Source organism: Palaemon carinicauda, chromosome 12 (assembly GCF_036898095.1).
Source record: "Palaemon carinicauda isolate YSFRI2023 chromosome 12, ASM3689809v2, whole genome shotgun sequence".
Lineage (NCBI taxonomy): Eukaryota > Metazoa > Arthropoda > Malacostraca > Decapoda > Palaemonidae > Palaemon > Palaemon carinicauda.
This window is the reverse complement of record NC_090736.1, coordinates 149,832,637-149,851,800: the sequence shown is the minus strand read 5'-3', so window position 1 is coordinate 149,851,800 and position 19,164 is coordinate 149,832,637.

Sequence of the window (19,164 nt, the reverse complement as noted above, 5' to 3'; positions counted from 1 at the left end):
AAACCCACAGAACAGGAAAGCTAGAGAGACCTTTACGTCTACGCTTGAGTTGTACTGACGTCATTAACAAAGAAGCTTTTAGTAGAGAAGGTAGAAAGACTAAAAACAAAATTCCCTGCTAGGAAAAGTTTTATGAATAAATTATTATTATTATTATTATTATTATTATTATTAGCCAAGCTACAACCCTAGTTGGAAAAGCAAGATGCTATAAGCCCAAGAGCTTCAACAGGGAAAAATAGCCCAGGGAGGAAAGGAAATAAGGAAATAAATAAATAATGAGAATAGATTAACAATATATCATTCTAAAAACAGTAACAGATAGGCTAGGGTATGTGACGACATTCGTTACTGCGCAACTTGGAGAGACCGTGAGATATAACCTGATAGGTTGAACAACCAAACTGAAGAAAGAAAGCGAAAACTTTGTGCTTGAATTTAGCGAATTCTTGCGCTCTTTAATCTTAACGTAACTGTCAAAACTAACCGTTTTAGTTAATGTTAACGTTAATTATCTTTTGCATAAAATGACTAACCTTTACACAATACAAGCTTAATGAATTCTTACTTGTCATTTAATTATAACGTAAATAAAAACATAACATCCATTTTACTTATTTACTTTAACGTAAATTTATCAGAACACGATTCCTTTGTTCGATTTATCTCAGTTACAGTAAATTCGTTGTTATATTATTAATATTCGCTTACGAACTGACGACGCAAGAGTCCGCGTCTTACATAAGGCAAGACAAACTAAAACGAACGAACAGCCAGTCTTGCCCAAACTAGCTCCATACATATCACTTTAACTTTAATCTGCATTAATATATATCCTTCGAAATAATGATACTTTTCTTTTTCATTCAGTTTAGTAACTTTGGGAAAAAACCTACTCGCCAAAACTTCTTGCCTATACCATTAAATCTTGAGTCTATTAATTCAAATTCCGTTAATATTATTATTATTATTATTATTATTATTATTATTATTACAAACTAAAACTCTACTTGGAAAAGCAGGATGTTATAAGCCTAAGGGCTGCAACAGGGGGAAAATAGCTCGGTAAGGAAAGGAAACAAGGAAATAAACTATAACCTACAAGAGAATTGATGAACGATCAAAATATTTTAAGAACAGTAACAGCATTAATTAATTTTCAGAGCAAGAGCCCGTGTCCCACATAAGGTGAGGCAATTGTAATCGAACCGAACCATAACTTGTTGTTGTTTGTAGAGATTGCCTAGCTCTTTTGGCCAGACACAGGTTTTTGCAATCTTGCAGCCCGTAGGGAACCATAACGAACTGGGCTATATACTATATAGTAACCAGGGTTGCCAGGTTTTCCAAATGAGAAAAGGCCAATTGTCCGATCAACTGCAGCTTTAAAAGGCCAACCTAATAGTAGAAAAAGGCCGAAAATATGGCATTTAAGGCTAACCAATTTCAAAGAGGCCAAATTTAGGTATCTAGCACGAAAAAAGGCCAAATTTGGAGTGTTTTTGGCCCGAAATGGCCAACCTGGCAACTCTGATAGTAACAACTACCACGAAATCCACTCGAACCTGACTGAGTTTCTTTATTTCACATCCCATCTTTCAGAAGTTACACTTTTTATTTACATTTGCTTATATATAACTAAACTTATATTATTTATCTCCTCCAATTGCCATTAGATTATTATCAAGACTATTAAAATTGCCATTATCAATTTCATACTACGTTAAATTCTCACCAAGAGAACACATTTTTTAAGTAACTATCGAAAAAATTATGGAGACTTTTAATGATAATAAGAGAAGTTCCTTACTACATCAAAGTTCAGTGAAGTCTTTAAACCGCAAATTTGACTGAGCTCATATCTATAAACATTCGTATCCAGAAAACCTTCGTATATATATATATATATATATATATATATATATATATATATATATATATATATATATATATATATATATATATATATATAAAACTGATATGGAATTGCATTTAATAATTACTTTGTCACGAAAAATCGAAACACTTATTAAGGCTTTCTTCTGCATAGAATAGGGTACTTAGTTCTCAATGTTAGAGTAAAAAATAAACATTGTAATAGACAATATCCACATTTTCATGCAAACGTTGTCGACAAAAATTTGAAGTTGTGATCTCACCTCTGGCAACGAGCGAAGAAGTCCAGTTTGTAAACAGTGTCCGTGGTCGTTTTTCACAAATCTTCGAATTTTTCAACGTATGCAAGAGTTTTCGATGTTTTGTTTACACGGAATTATGTATAAAGTGTCAGTGGTGTCCAGGGATGTTAAAATCATAATGGATAGTGCACAGTGTTCGAATAATATGGCATTATCTTGAACCGGTTGCCACACTTTAGGTACACTCGAAAAGTTGAAAACTGGTGGGGTCCCCGAAGGAAACTTACGTGACGTCACAGACCGGTCGTGCCAGACGTAGGATGTTATTTTTTTAAAACCCATAGCCGCTGAATGTGTATTTTATGTGAAGATAAACTTAACATCTGAGAATATATAAAGATATAATATGGTATTATCTTGAACCTGTTGCCACACTTTAGGTACTTTCGAAAAAAACTTCGGGTCCCCGAGGGAAACTTACGTGACGTCACAGACCGATCGTACCAGACGTAGGATGTTATTTTTATTTTAAACCCATGGCCGCTGAATGTGTATTTTATGTGAAGATAAATTTAACATCTGAGAATATATAGATGTTTTGAAAAAAAAAGACGAAATGACGAGGCTTGAAAATATAAGCAAGTCTTGGGTGTGTGTAGTTCAAGTACAACATCCACATGTTCAGTCTTTCCACCCCCCCCCCCCCCCCCTTACAGTATGGGTGATACCTAGCGATTTAGAAACGTGAAATAAGCTGAAGATTTATAAACAACGTTAATAAGGAAGAAACAGATAAGGTTAAGGAAATAAAAACAAAACCGGAAGGTGAATTACGTACGTGTATGAAGATACTGTGTAATCAGCTACCAGTGAAGTTATTGAAGCGATTACTGAGGAAATCCTCGGGGGAAAAGGAAGAGCATCGGAAGGTAAGAGGTAAATTTCTAAATATAATATTTAAACTTATTAACATGAATATAGGAAAGAGCTGGAATTAGTTTGTGTATTAATTATTGTATTCCTGTTCACCCGTAGGCCTAACCCGATTGCATTTTATATACTGCCATAAAATGGTTGTATATTGCCTCGCCCCTCCGGCCATACACGTAGCAAAATAGTAGGCCTAATTGACCGAATGAAGAGGAAAAATGCAATTAATTCTATTATTTAAAGGTAGTAACATTAAGGCAGACATCAGAGGGAAGGGACAGGACAATGCCCGAGAGACTGACCTTATATACGTTTGATCAACGCCCAAGATCTCTCTCCACCATAGCTAGGACCAGGGAGGGCCAGGCAAATGCTGCTGATGACTCAGTATATAGACCTATAGGCTTCCCCAAGGCGCCCATCCTTAGCTCACAAGGATTGTGAGTTTGCAGACACTAAAGGAACTAATGAGTTTGAGTGTGACTCGAACCCCATACTGGCGATCACCAGGCAGTTAAATTACCAACAGGACAAAACAACCAATTTAAATCAAGAATGGTACGGGATTTCAAGCGTCGAAATGGGGAAGTAGTAGACATAGTTTATGCATTTTTATTTTTTATTTTCAGTCCAATATGTTAGATTTGACTGTAGTACGTGCTGCCCCCCCCCCCCCCTCATAGTTGCACCTAGGCGCAGTTTGGCCTGCTAAGCTCAACGTCATGAGTCTAAATTTGAGATTTATTCAAAGGATTTTGTTTTTATTTATATTGTAAAATAGGTGCTTTCCTGAAACAAAAACTTTCGATGATAGTTGTTTCTCAGTGAATTAAAGTAGATTTTGAAAATTTTGAATTTCAATAGATCAGTATTATGGCATGTGGTTAGATCGCGCAAACATAGCGAAGGGTTACTAGTTGCCAGTGGATGGATCACCAGTAGAAAGGTTACCAGCAGAATCCAATCTGATATGATATTTTGGAAGCTGTAAAACATGTTTTTAGTTTAGAAGGGACTTTCTTCATTACAAAATATGTCCTGAGTAACAACTGTTGCGTAAAACATAGTAGATGAAGGCCAGCCTTTCTCTTGGATGTATTAACATAGGCCTATTTATAGTTAAATTATATACCAATAGTTATAATGACTGCAGCACCACAAGCTGCTATCGGTGGAATAATTTTGTAATGCTGTAGGAAGGGTAAAAGCGAACGAAGATAGTGAAAGAACCATTATTCATTATGCAAATTAGAAAGATAGGTGCTATTATAGTATGGTATCTACCATCGAATTTTTACTATAGTATGGTATCTACCACAAAGTATGTTATCTACCGTGAATGTTAATCCTCCTGTTTGATGTTGATAAGGATTATCAAACAGATTACTTACCACCAGTATGTTATCCTCATTGGACTTTAATGATAGTTTAATAATATTTATTGGAAGGATAACATGGATGCATATTTATAAACAGTTTGTAGGTTAGGTTAGGTTGGGTTAGACTATGTTAGGACATGGGTGCATAATTATAAGCAGTTTGTAAGTTAGGTTAGGTTGGGTTGAGTTAGGTTAGGTTAGGTTAAGTTGGGTTATCAAATCGGTAGTGATCCTCCTCATTAGAGGCGGATTAGCAAGTAGACCGTATCCTTAGGGACTGATGGTGGGTATCATACTATAGTCAGAGAGGGGTGGTAGATAGCAAAATCGGCGGTAGATAGCATACTATAATAGCACCGAAAGATATTTACCTCTGTCAGAGAAGTTGAGAGGAGGTTATGTTTTCGCCCCTGCTTGTCCGTTTGTCTGTTTACGAACAACTTCCCGGCTACAGTTTTACTCATAGAGTGATGTAACGTTCAGGGATTAATCGTTCTGTTGAGACGTGGAAGTGATTCCATTTTTAAAGTCCTAGGTCAAAGGTCAAGGACGAGCAAAAAGGTCGACCGAAATAAAACAGCCGTGGTGGAGGTCTGCACTCTCGGAGTGCTTTTTCTAATTTTGACTGTTTTAAAGTGAGATTAGAATTATATATTCGGTGCTGTTCATCATGAATATTTTTTAACATAATGAGTTGTTTAGGGAGTTCCAGATGAATATATTCAATAGGTAAAAAGTGGAAATAGTTGTAGTCGTGTTTGTACGTATGAATTTAATGTCAAATGACGTATTTACGATGTGGAAATCTGTTTAATGAGCCTATTTATGTACAGGAATTTACCAAAAACCTTTTGTTAAAAGGAGGTTTTAGTACCCCCCACAACTTCCAATTTTGTTAGAATATAATTATACACGAACAACAACAGCAAAATACAGTCGGTTTTATTCCACTGGAGGACAAAGGCCTCAGACATGTCCTTATATACCGTATCCGGACAATTGTTCGAAAACGTTTGTTCGATAACTGTTGTTCGAAAAGTAATTGTTCGAGTCAACATTCATTTTATAATCGCTGCATTTTGTTTTTGTTATGATTAAAAAAAGAAATTAGTAGTATTGTATATATTTCACTTCAATTTTTTCTATCCAGAAATCTGTTCTTGAAGCCTTTAAAGAACGAGAGCAATATTGCCCCTGGGCTTATAGCATCTTGCTTTTCCAACTAGGGTTGTAGCTTGGATAGTAATAATAGTAATAATAATAATAATAATAATGATAATAATAATAATAATCCGAAGTGAAATGCACTGCAGGCATTACTTAAAGGCCAGCTCCATCATGAGGCTCAATACTACACAGTACTCTAGAAGTTTTATTCCAGCTGTTACCAAGTTGTGGAATGATCTTCCTAATCGGGTAGTTGAATCAGTAGAACTTCAAAAGTTCAAAGTTGGAGCAAATGTTCTTATGTTGACCAGGCTGACATGAGTCTTTTTATAGTTTATATATGACATATCTGTTTTTGACGTTGTTAATAGTTTATATAGGACATATCTGTTTTGACGTTGTTACTGTTTTTAGAATGATTTATTGTTAATTTATTCTCATCATTTATTTATTTCCTTATTTCCTTACTAAGCTATTTTTCCCTATTGGAGCCCTTGGGCTTATAGCGTCTTGCTTTTCCAACTAGGGTTGTAGCTTGGCTAGTAATAATAATAATAATAATAATAATAATAATAATAATAATACTCGAGTACCATATGTGGATGAGATCATGATGAGGGGTAGATGGAGATGATTTGAGCATGCTCTTCGCACTCCCCGTGAGAGATTAGTTCACCAAACGTTCAGCTGAGCTACACAAGGCACTAAAAGAGTTGGAAGACCCAGGTCTACATGGCTGAGGATTATGAAGCTCGAAGTTGATGATGAATGGGAAAGTATTGAATTAAAAGCTCAAGACAGAGACAACTGGCGAAATCTAACCGAAGCCCTTTGCGTCAATAGGCGTAGGAGGAGATGATGATGATGATGAAATAAAGATGAAATTTTTTAGTAATGTTGGAAAATGGCTTAGTAAGAAATACTTGGGCATTTCTATATATATATATATATATATATATATATATATATATATATATATATATATATATATATATATATATATATATATATATAATATCATTCAAAAATTCTTGGTAATTTTAGTGAAAATGATAGGAAAACAGTAACGGGAGAAAATAGTCAATAAATTTTCGAATTGGCAACACGCAATATAACAGAAATCTATAATTTGGAATTTTCTCTTTGTATTAAATGTTTGGGACATACATTTTAAATTTGCTTGGAGCAAGAAATGGGGACGGAAAATTTATTCTTTTCATTTTAAATATATATATATATATATATATATATATATATATATATATATATATATATATATATATATATACACCTTACATATATATATGTATACCTTACATATATATATTTGTATATGCGGTATATATACAGTATATAAAATCAAACCATTGTTCTCTCGTCTTGAGCAGTGCCATAGCCTCTATACCATGGTTTTTCACTGTCTTGGGTTAGACTTCTCTTGTTTGAGGGTACACTCGGGTATGCTGTTCTGTCTTGTTTCTCTTCCTCTTGTTTTGTTAAAGTTTTAATAGTCCATGAGGAGATATATATTTTAATGTTGTTACCCTTCTTAAAAAAATAATTTTTCCTTGTTTCTTTTCCTCACTGTGCTATTTTCCCTGTTGGATCCCCTGGGCTTATAGCATCCTGCTTATACAACTCCGGTTGTAGCTTAGCAAGTAGTAATAATAGTAATATATATATATATATATATATATATATATATATATATATATATATATATATATATATATGTGTGTGTGTGTATATATATATATATACGGTTTATATATATGTATGTACATATATATATATATATATATATATATATATATATATATATGTGTGTGTGTGTATATATATATATATATATATATATATATATATATATATATATATATATATATATATATATATATATATATGTATGTACATATATATATATATATATATATATATATATATATATATATATATGAGTATAGTATATATATATATATATATATATATATATATATATATATATATATATATATATATATATATATATATATATGTATATACAGACATACATATACACAGGCAACTAAACCTTATGTTCAGGCAAACAAGGCATCATGAACATCTTTACGCAAGACAATAGCTTCTGGAAAAGACAAACCGCAGCAGAGAACAAGGCTCTTCGTTATCAATCTCGCCATTATTTACACTACATTAACCGTGTATTAAAAAGACTCTATTTAGAGATGGCGTCAGACAGTTCCCCTTAGAAGCCGGATGTTCCGATAAGAAATTGGCATTTCATGTCGAAAGTCCCATTTGTTCCAGTGATTAGAATCGGCGTCTAGTTCGCTTTGAATAATCGGGGTTATGCCTTTGTCATTTGTATACAACAACAACAAAATACAGTCGGTTCTATTCCACTGGAGGACAAAGGCCTCAGACGTGTCATTCTATACCGTATCCGGACAATTGTTCGAAAGCATTTGTTCGATAACAGTTGCTCGAAAAGTAATTGTTCGAGTCAATATTCATTTTATAATCATTACATTTTGTTTTTGTTATGATTAAAGAAAGAAATTAGAAGTATTGTATATATTTCACTTCAATAAAGATGTGTTAACTATTCTATGTGGGATAGTATTCTAGAAAGTTTTGCATTGAATAATCGGGGTTATACCTTTGTCATTTATATACAACAACAACAAAATACAGTCGGTTTATTCCATTGGAGGATAAAGGCCTCAGACGTGTCCCTTCTATACCGTATCCGGACAATTGTTCGAAAACATTTGTTCGATAACAGTTGTTCGAAAAGTAATTGTTTGAGTCAATATTCATTTCATAATCATTACATTTTGTTTTTGTTATGATTAAAGAAAGAAATTAGAAGTTTTGTATGTATTTCACTTCAATAAAGATGTGTTAACTATTCCGTGTGGGATAGTCTTCTAGAAAGTTTTGCATTGAATAATCGGGGTTATACCTTTGTCATTTATATACAACAACAACAAAATACAGTCGGTTTATTCCATTGGAGGATAAAGGCCTCAGACGTGTCCCTTCTATACCGTATCCGGACAATTGTTCGAAAACATTTGTTCGATAACAGTTGTTCGAAAAGTAATTGTTTGAGTCAATATTCATTTCATAATCATTACATTTTGTTTTTGTTATGATTAAAGAAAGAAATTAGAAGTTTTGTATGTATTTCACTTCAATAAAGATGTGTTAACTATTCCGTGTGGGATAGTCTTCTAGAAAGTTTTGCATTGAATAATCGGGGTTATACCTTTGTCATTTATGTACAACAACAACAAAATACAGTTGGTTTTATTCCACTGGAGGACAAAGGCCTCAGATATGTCCTTATATACCGGATCCGGACAATTGTTCGAAAACGTTTGTTCGATAACAGTTGCTCGAAAAGTAATTGTTCGAGTCGATATTCATTTTATAATCATTACATTTTGTTTTTGTTATGATTAAAGAAAGAAATTAGTAGTATTGTATATATTTCACTTCAATAAAGATGTGTTAACTATTCCATGTGGGATGGTATTCTAGAAAGTTGTGTATTGTATAGAATACATAGAAGACATTTTTATGGGTATCCAAGTTTCAAATGTATAGTGGGACATGATTCTTGACTTATAGGGAAGTTTTAGGCTGTATGGAAAAGAATCTAGACTTCACAAGAGGTTTAATGGATTAAAGGTCGCTCATGAATGGCAGAGGCAAGAGACAGTGACAAATGTCCTAGAAACTGACCATATATACATAAGATCAGCACCCAAGCCCCCTCTCCACCCAAGCAAGGACCAGGGATGGCCAAGTAATGGCTGCTGCTGACTTAAAGGTTTAAGGTGTCTGGTTTCAGTTCCAGTTCCATCAGAATAAATGCTCACCAGAACGTCAGCCGGGCAAGCCCAACCCCCCAGTGTGGTGCACTGCCACAGCAGTAGCCTCCCCAGTAAACAGCTGAAACTCACGTTCCCGGGCGGGGATCGATCTGCTGCCCTGCGAATGCCAGGCAAACACGTTACCACTGTGCTTAGCAGATAGAATGATAGGTTCATCAACCCCCCCCCCCATCCTTAGCTCACAACAGTGGTGAGGTTGCAGACCCTACAAGAAACTATTGAGCTTGAGGCTGACTCGAACACCAGTTCAGCAGATCGCCAAGCAGGAACGTTTCCAATTAGCGACTACATCCCTAGTCTTGGCGTCTTGAAGTCATGGGTTTTAGTTTAAGGACTATTCCTTGTCTCTATTTGTATGGTATTTCAGTAGAATCTAGACTGGTATCGAGGTTATATAACGGCTTTAAGTCTTTGAGTTTGAAGGTATTTTTTACGGATTGTCAAGTTTCTCCAATATCGTCCCACTAAGGTACAGTGGTAACGTGTTTGGCTAGCATTCGCATGGCAGCAAATCGATCCCCGCCCAGGACTGGGAGTTTAAGCTGTTTACTGGGGAGGCCACTGCTGTGGTAGGGCACCACAGTGGGGGGGGGCGGTTGGGATTGCCTGGCTGACGTTCTGGTGAGCATCGATTCTGATGGAACTGGAACTGAAACCAGACACCTTTAACCTTAAAATATAGAGTACGATATAGCTAGGTAGGCTAGTTGGTGCCAGGGCACCAGCTACCCTTCAAGGTAGTACCGCGAGAGTTATTGGGTCCTTTGGTTGGCCATACACTACTACTTTGGATCCCTTTATCTGGTTATGGCTCTTTTTTTTCCTTAGCGTACACGTACACCGAATAGTTTGGCCTATTCTATACATATTCTCCTCTGTCCTTATACACCTGACGACACTGAGATTACCAAACAATTCTTCTTCGCTCAAGGGGTTAACTACTGCACTCTAATTGTTTAGTGGCTATTTTCCACTTGGTAAGGACAGAAGTGGCTCTTTAGCTATGGCAAGCAGCTCTTCTAGGAGAAAGACACTCCAAAATCCAACATTGTTCTTTAGACGTGGGTCGTGCCATAGCCTCTGTACCACGGTCTTCCACTGTCTTGGGTTAGAGTTCTCTTGTTGAGGGCACACTCGGGCACACTTTTCTATCTTATTTCTCATCCCCAGGTTTCCATGACATATTTATAGTTTATATATGAAAGATCTATTTTAACGTTGTTACTGTTCTTAAGATAGTTTATTTTAATTGTTCATTATTTCTTTTTTAATTTATTTATTTCCTTGTTTCCTTTCCTCACTAGGATATTTTTCCCTGTTGGTGCCCTTGGGCTTGTAGCACCGTTGCTTTCCAACTAGTGTTGTTACTTAGCTTCTACCAATAATAAGAATCGCTGTGGCTACTTTAAGATAACAAAATTGCATAGCCATTCTTTGCTCGTATTTCTGTACTATGAACTTGTTATTCTGAAAGACATCAGATTATGTATTACCAAGGCTGAAACAGATTTGATCTATATAAAAACTTGAAGCCCTACTTCAGAAGATAAACTATTGGTTTTATTATTATTATTATTATTATTATTATTGTTATTATTATTATTATTATTATTACTTGCTAGGCTACAACCCTAGCTGGAAAAGCAGGATGCTAAAAACCCCGGGGCCCCAGCAGGGAAAATAGCCTTAATGAGGAAAGGAAACAGGGAAAATAAAATATTTCAAGAAAAGTAACAACATTAAAATAAATATTTTCTATATAAACTATAAAAACTTTAACAAAACAAGTGGAAGAGAAATAAGACAGAATAGTGTGCCCGAGTGTACCCTCAAGCAAGAGGACTCTAACCCAAGTCAGTGGAAGACCATGGCACAGAGGCTGTGGCACTAACCGAGAGTAAAGGCCCAGTCTCTCGTCAGTCGGCTCCAGGGCCAGTATCCTTTCTGCCGTTTGCAAGAGCCGTGTTGAGTTCTTCTTTGGTGTAGGGTTTGTCGGTATCATCTTTCATGTTGCAGGCGGCTTCTATGATATTGTTTCTGATTGGGAGCAGTATTCTCTGCCTGTTTATGGTTTGCAGAGGGAGATTTGTGCTTTTTACTCAGTCGGCAAAGTTATTAGCAATTCTGTTTGCTTCAGTTAATGGGTCTGGGTGGGTGACTCTGGGTATGCTGTATTTCCCAGAGACTTTGTTGAACCAGCCCCATATTTTTGCTAGGGATGTGTTGAAGTTGACTTCGTGGCACCATGAATACCATTTGTCTGTTTTCACTTCCAGTGTTACCTGTAGAGAATGTTTGGTGATTTCTACAAATAGATCATGAAGTTCATCAGTTCTGTATTTCCTGAAGAGTTTTCTGGTTCGGTTGATTCTGGCATTCATTTCTTTGATGCGGCTGTTGTAGTACCAGGCATCAGCGTGTTTCCTCTTAGAATGCTTTTTCTGAGGCATGGATACACTGGCGGCTGCATCTAGTTGCTTGTTGAAGTCAAGTGATAGGGTGGAAATGTCAATGTGAGGGTTCTTGATGTATTCCAGAGCCCATTCTGTCATAGCTGTCTCGAACCTTGCCCAGTTAGCAAAGTCTTGGTTCCACCTTTTTGGGGGTGGAGGAGGAGGAGGGTATTTCTCCAATTCGAGTTCAACTTCTATGGCAAGGTGATCACTTGTTAGTACAGGATGCAGTCGCAATTTGGCACCCCTTTGTATGGTGTTGGATAGGAAAGTGAGGTCTAAACGACCACCCCTTAAATTGGTTGCTTCTGTAACATTGTTAAGCAATGTCACGTCAGGATATTCTTGCAGTAGGGCATGCAAGGGTCTGATTTGTTGCTGATTTTGAGGTCAGAAATGGGTGGTGAGCGTTGAAGTCGCCTGCAATTATTGTGTCATCCTCAGAGGCGCCAAAGAGCCCATCTGCATTGATGCTTTTGACTGGAGATTTGTAGATATTGTGGACTGTGAGAGTTGTGGCTAGCAGAGATATCTGAACACTGAGTGTCTCTGCTTCTGTTCCACAGTCGATGCTTTGTGCTCTTTTAGAGGGGATGCTATTCTTGATGAGAGTAGTTAATCCTCTTGTCGTTGGTGTTAGATACGTGGTGTACACTTTGTATCCTGAGAACGCGAATGGTGTATTCTTGTTTTGCAAAGTTTCTTGTAGTACAATGATGTCTGGATTTTGCACTGAAGTTTGGGATTGTAGGAAGGCAAACTAATTTTTGAGTCCAAAGACGTTCCATTGGACCATTTTCACTTTAGTGTTGTTGGGGGGTATCTTCATTGTTGTGAGTGGTTGTGTTAGGATCGTTTAATGGAGGGACTATAAAGTGACTTGAGCTTTAAGTTCCTGGGTGGCATTAGCAAAAATGAAGTCATCGAGAGACTTCTGAGTAAACTTAATCTTTCGGGACTTACAAAGTATGTTAGAAATATCGCCAATGAAAGCCTCCATGGAACAAGCGATAAGGTCATAATCGTTCCATTCAGTGACTGGGGGTGTGGAGGGGCTTGAGGTGCTTGATGGGCATCTGACAGCGGGACTAGGTAGGCTGGGAAACTCACTTAAGGAATTGGAGGTGTTGGGTGTGTGGGCTACAGGTGTGGAGGAGGATGAGGAAGGTTTAGGTCGAATCTGCTGGGAGGCAGCGGAAGGGATGGGAGGAGAGGTAAATCTTAGTGGTGAAGGCATGGAAGGAGTGTGGGAAGGGGATCGTTTTGACTTTGGAGGAGGTCTGGGAGGATGTTGAGGTTAAGGTGTTGGGGGGAGACTTGGAGGAGAAGGAAGTTCAGGAATGGCATGTCTGGAGGGGTTAGGATTTTGTTGGGAGGTGCGGTTGGTAGGTGGAGGGGTGTGGTTGATTGGAGGTAGGTGAATTTGACGTTGCTGACGTGGGTGCAGGTTGTAGTGGCGATCTACTCCCTGGCGGTCGGCGATGCGCTGCAGTCTTTTAGGTCATCTGTCATGCCAAGCATGATGAGATCCTCTGCAGTTAGGACAATTTGCAGTGGTGGGATGTCCGGCCTTGAACCTGGCAATGCAGTAGGCTGTTGAGTGCTGTCTCCTGCTACAAACTGGGCAGATCTCCGGGCCTGTGCAGTGGCTCTTGTGGTGGAAACTAAGAGAGCTACGTTTTTATATACGGCAAATCTGGCTTAGGCAGAGAGGTAGCGAATTTACATTGGCTGGCTCGGGTGTCGTGGGCGGAGTGAATAGAATGACTAATCCTCATTGGCTAAGCCGCTCACCTAGAGCGGCTGTAAAACAGTCAGACTGCTTTCCCACTCACTCATGGGTGATGAGTCGCTATCTTGTCCTCTTGGAGCTGGGCTCTGATTGGTAGGAGCGCTCGCCAATAGGGTATGTAAGATAGGTAGACTACAGTATCCTGTCGCTGATCAAAGCTGTCGGGGTTGGTTATGTCTTGATCAGTTGGGTTGTCTTGGTTGGAGATGTCATGGTTGGTTGGGTTACTTTTCTGTGTGTTGTTCCTTCGACAGGAGGAGAGGAGGAACATTTTCTGGGTAGTGTTAAGAGTCGGTTTTTCACTCTGTATAGGAAGAGCTTCAAGTATGCGAAGTCTCTTGCTATCTGGAGCATGGCCGATGATCTTGGTGTTCTTTATTATTTCCTCACGTTTGATGTTGTTGTAGACGTGGAGGGCATGAACTTTTATTGCACCTTGTTGAACATGACAGGACAGTCTTTTTGACAGACGCATGGTGGTCATTACTATGAAACGTTCCGAGCATCCTGGAACAGGGCATAAGTAGGAATAGACCACGTTGGTATGTCTGAGGATGTCCTGTGTCGGCGGGGCTGAGTTGTTCCTCATGATGAGAGACCTTGTCTAGTTGGTTTGATAATAAAGTCAGCTTGACCTCTGTGTTTTTATCCACGGGAGATGCGACTCTTTATCATGTATCTCATGGCCTTATCATCCTTCTGGTAATCCCAATGCATGAATCCTTTATAGTAAAGGTTGATGGTAGTTGTTGTGTTCAAAGTCTGTTGTTCACCCTGGTACCAGGTATCCATGGCTAGCTTGATTTCACGACTAACTTATCTGTTAGAGTAGCCATTGATCACCAGGATCTGGTCGACTCGGTCGAGTTCTTGTTGTGTGGCAGCCCAAGAGGAGCAGTGGGAGACGGCTCTATGGACATAGGCTTTGATGGTGGAGGTCTTGTAACTGGCAGGGCATTCACTGTCTTCATTTAAGCATAAGCTGAGGTTAGTGGGCTTAATGTACACACTATCAAATCCAGTCGTGTTAGGAGAGATGAGAACATCCAGGAAGAGCAGCCGTCCATCTTTGCTATGTTCAACAGTAAACTTCAGGTAGCTGCAATCCTCAAACGTCCTGCGGAGAGTCTCGATGTCCTGGGTAGAAGGGACCATGACAAAAGTATCATCTATGTATCTCACGTACACGTCTGGACGACGTATTCATGAGAAAACCCTCTCTTCAACAACTCCCATATAAAAGTTGGCAAAGAGCACATCAAGGGGAGAGCCCATCGCTACACCATCCTTCTGTAAATACATGTGGCCCTCTGCACTCTGCCTGAAATATGTACTAAGATGGCCCCTTTTACCACACAATTAAATTTTCACCCCAAAATATGGGTAGAATTCCGCGTTTATGTGTATTCAATTCCTATTTCCTCCCAAAATATGTGTAGAATGCAGTTTGTGTATTCAATTCCAATTACACCCCAAAATATGGGTAGTATTCAGCGTTTACGCGTATTCAATTCCAATTACATCCCAAAATATGAGTAGACTGCAGTGTTTACGTGTTTTCAGTTTCAATTTCATAGCAAAATATGGGTAGAATTAAGCGTTTATGTGTATTCAATTCCAATTTCATCCCAAAATATTCTCAGCGTTTATGTGTATTGGGTTCAAATTTCATTGTAAAATATGGGTAGAATTCAGTGTTTAAGTGTATTCAATTCCAGTTTCATCCAAAAATTCTCAGCTCTTGTGTGTATTAAATTCCAATTTCATAAAAATATGGGTAGAATGCCGAGTTTACGTGTATTATATTCCAATTTCACCCAAAAATATGGGTAGAATTCAGCGTTTATGTGTAATCAATTCCAATTTCATCCCAAAATATGGGTAGAATTCAGCATTTACGTGTATTCAATTCCAATTTCATCCTAAAATATGGATAGAATTCAGTGTTTTTATGTTTTCAATTCCATTTTCATTACAAAATATCAGTAGAATTCCGCCTTTACGTGTATTATATTCCAATTTCATCCCCAAATAATGGTAGAATTAAGCGTTTACGTATAAATTCCAATTTCATCCCCAAACATTGGTAGAATTAAGCCTTTACATGCATTCTATTCCAGTTTCATTTCAAAATATGGGTAGAGTTCAGTGTTTAGGTGTACTCAATTCCAATTTCATCCCAAAATATTGTCAGCGTTTGTGTATTCGGTTCAAATTTCATCGTAAAATATGGGTAGAATTCAGTGTTTAAGTGTATTCAATTCCAGTGTCATCGAAAAAAATTCTCGGCTCTTGTGTGTATTCAATTCCAATTTCATAAAAATATGGGTAGAATGCCGAGTTTACGTGTATTATATTCCAATTTCACTCAAAAATATGGGTAGAATTCAGCGTTTACATGTATTCAATTCCAATTTCATCCCAAAATATGGGTAGAATTCAGCGTTTTTGTGTTTTCAATTCCATTTTCATTACAAAATATCAGTAGAATTCAGCCTTTACGTGTAATATGTTCCAATTTCATTCCCAAATAATGGTAGAATTAAGCATTTACGTATATTCAATTCCAATTTCATCCCTAAATATGGGTAGAATTAAGCCTTTACATGCATTCTATTCCAATTTCATCCCAAAATATGGGTAGAGTATAGTGTTTAGGTGTACTCAATTTCAATTTCATCCCAAAATAGGGTAAAATGCAGCTTTTACGTATATTCAATTCCAATTTCATTCTAAAATATGGGTAGAATTCTGTGTTTGTGTGTATTCAATTCCAATTGCATAACAAAATATTGATAGAATTCTGTGTTTGTGTGTGTTCAATTCCAATTTCATCTAAAAATATGTTTAGAATTCCGCGTTTTACTCATATTCAATTCCAGTTTCATGCCATAATATTGGTAGAAATCTGCGTTTACGCATATTCAATTCTAATTTCATCCCAAAATATTGATAGAATTCTGTGTTTGTGTGTATTCAATTCCAGTTTTATCTAAAAATATGTTTAGAATTCCGTATTTGACTCATATTCAATTTCAATTTCATCCCATAGTATTGGTAGAATTCCGCGTTTACGCATATTCAATTCCAAGTCATCCCAAAATATGGGTAGAATTCAGGGTATTATCTTGATTCACCTCCATAAAGGGAATATGCGAAGAGGTTTGGTATATAGTATGTGAAAGTTATTCACTAATGATCCCATCTATATTTAACCCAGATTAGCCTATAGATTTGCGTAGGCATAAGTGAACACTCGTCTAAGTGTAAGAGGCCATTACGAACCTGAAATGTTATTCATTCATTATTGATATTCCTCCGCGAAGTAAAAGATTGAAATATAATCAGTTGATGGATTTGATATGCCGATTGGTAATCTCCCTTGAGATTACTTTTTTTAAGATTGTTATTTTTGATCTTGTTCGGTTGGATGATTTATTGGGATCAGATGATAACTAATGAGTAGATGTTGATGAAACTATAGTCCATTTCTTTTAGCGATGCATATTTGCACCGACTCGCGGCGGTGCCCTTTTAGCTCGGAAAAGTTTCCTGATCGCTGATTGGTTGGAGGCGATGCCCTTTTAGCTCGGAAAGTTTCCTGATCGCTGATTGGTTAGAATTATCTTGTCCAACCAATCAGCGATCCGGAAACTTTTCCGAGCTAAAAGGGCACCGCTGCGAGTCGGTGCAAATATGCATCGCTAAAAGAAATGGACTATAAGTAGAGTGTTCCCTTGAGTACCGCTTGTGATGCCGTAGCTTGTACTGTGTACAGATATTATTATTATTATTATTATTATTATTATTATTATTATTATTATTATTATAATTAATTGCTAAGCTACAACCCTAGTTGGAAAAACACAATACTATAAGCCCAGGGGCTCCAACAGGGAAAATAGCCCAGTGAGGAAATGAAACAAGGAAAAATTAAATCTTGAAGAAGAGTTACAACATTAAAATAAATATCTCTTTTACAAGCTAAATACTTTAACAAAACAAGAGGAAGAGAAATTAGATAGAACAGTGTGCCCGAGTGTACCCTCAAGCAAGAGAACTCTAACCCAAGACAGTGGAAGACCATGGTACAGAGGCTATCTATCAAAAGTTTGCGGTGGCCTGTTGGAAACGTTATCTTGGGGTTCGAGTCCCGCTCAAGCTCGATAGTTTCTTGTGGTGTCTGCAACCTCACCATCTTATAAACTATATGAAGTATGGGTAGAATTCAGCGTTTATGTGTAATCAATTCCAATTTCATCACAAAATATGGGTAGAATTCGACATTTTTGTGTTTTCGATTCCAATTTCATCACAAAATGTCAGTAGAATTTAGCTTTTACTTGTGTTCAATTCCAATTTCATCCCAAAATAATGGTAGAATTAAGCGTTTAATCTCTCTTGGTAATTTCTCTTGATATTACTTTTTTTTAAGAATGTTATTTTTGACTCTTGTTCGGTTGGATGATTTATTATTGGGATCAGGTGATAACTAATGAGATGTTGATGAAACTAAGTAAAGTGTTCCCTTGAGTACCGCTTGTGATGCCGTAGCTTGTAATGTGTACAGATATTATTATTATTATTATTATTATTATTATTATTATTATTATTATTATTATTAATTGCTAAGCTACAACCCTAGTTGGAAAAGCACAATACTATAAGCCCAGGGGCTCCAACGGGGAAAATAGCCCAGTGAGGAAATGAAACAAGGAAAAATTAAATCTTGAAGAAGTATAACAACATTAAAATAGATATCTCTTTTATAAGCTAAATACTTTAACAAAACAAGAGGAAGAGAAATTAGATAGAATAGTGTGCCCGAGTGTACTCTCAAGCAAGAGAACTCTAACCCAAGACAGTGGAAGACCATGGTACAGAGGCTATCTATCAAAAGTTTGCGGTGGCCTGTTGGAAACGTTATCTTGCGGTTCGAGTCCCGCTCAAGCTCGATAGTCTCTTGTGGTGTCTGCAACCTCACCATCTTATGAACTAATTATGTGGGTTTTATGGGAGCCTTTAAGTTTACCTGTTGTGTCATCAGTAGCCATTGCTTGTCCCTCCCTGGTCCTAGCTTGGTAGGAGAGTGGGGCTTTGGGCTCTTATCATATGTATGTTTGGTCATTGCCTGGGTCATCGTCCTGCTAGCTAGGGCATTGTGACTCGGTCTTGCCTCTGCCATTTATGAATGGCTTTTATTTTTTTTTTTTTTTTTTTTTTTTTTTTTTTTTTAGGCAAGACGTGGTTAATATTGGGTCTTGTGTTTCCAGTCCTATGCCCGAATAAACTACATCGTTTCCATTAATAAAATCATAACAAATCGTTTATTGATTTTCGATACATTTTGTGAAAACTCACTCGGACAAACAACTTGTGTATGACTGTCTTGGCGTAGGCGGT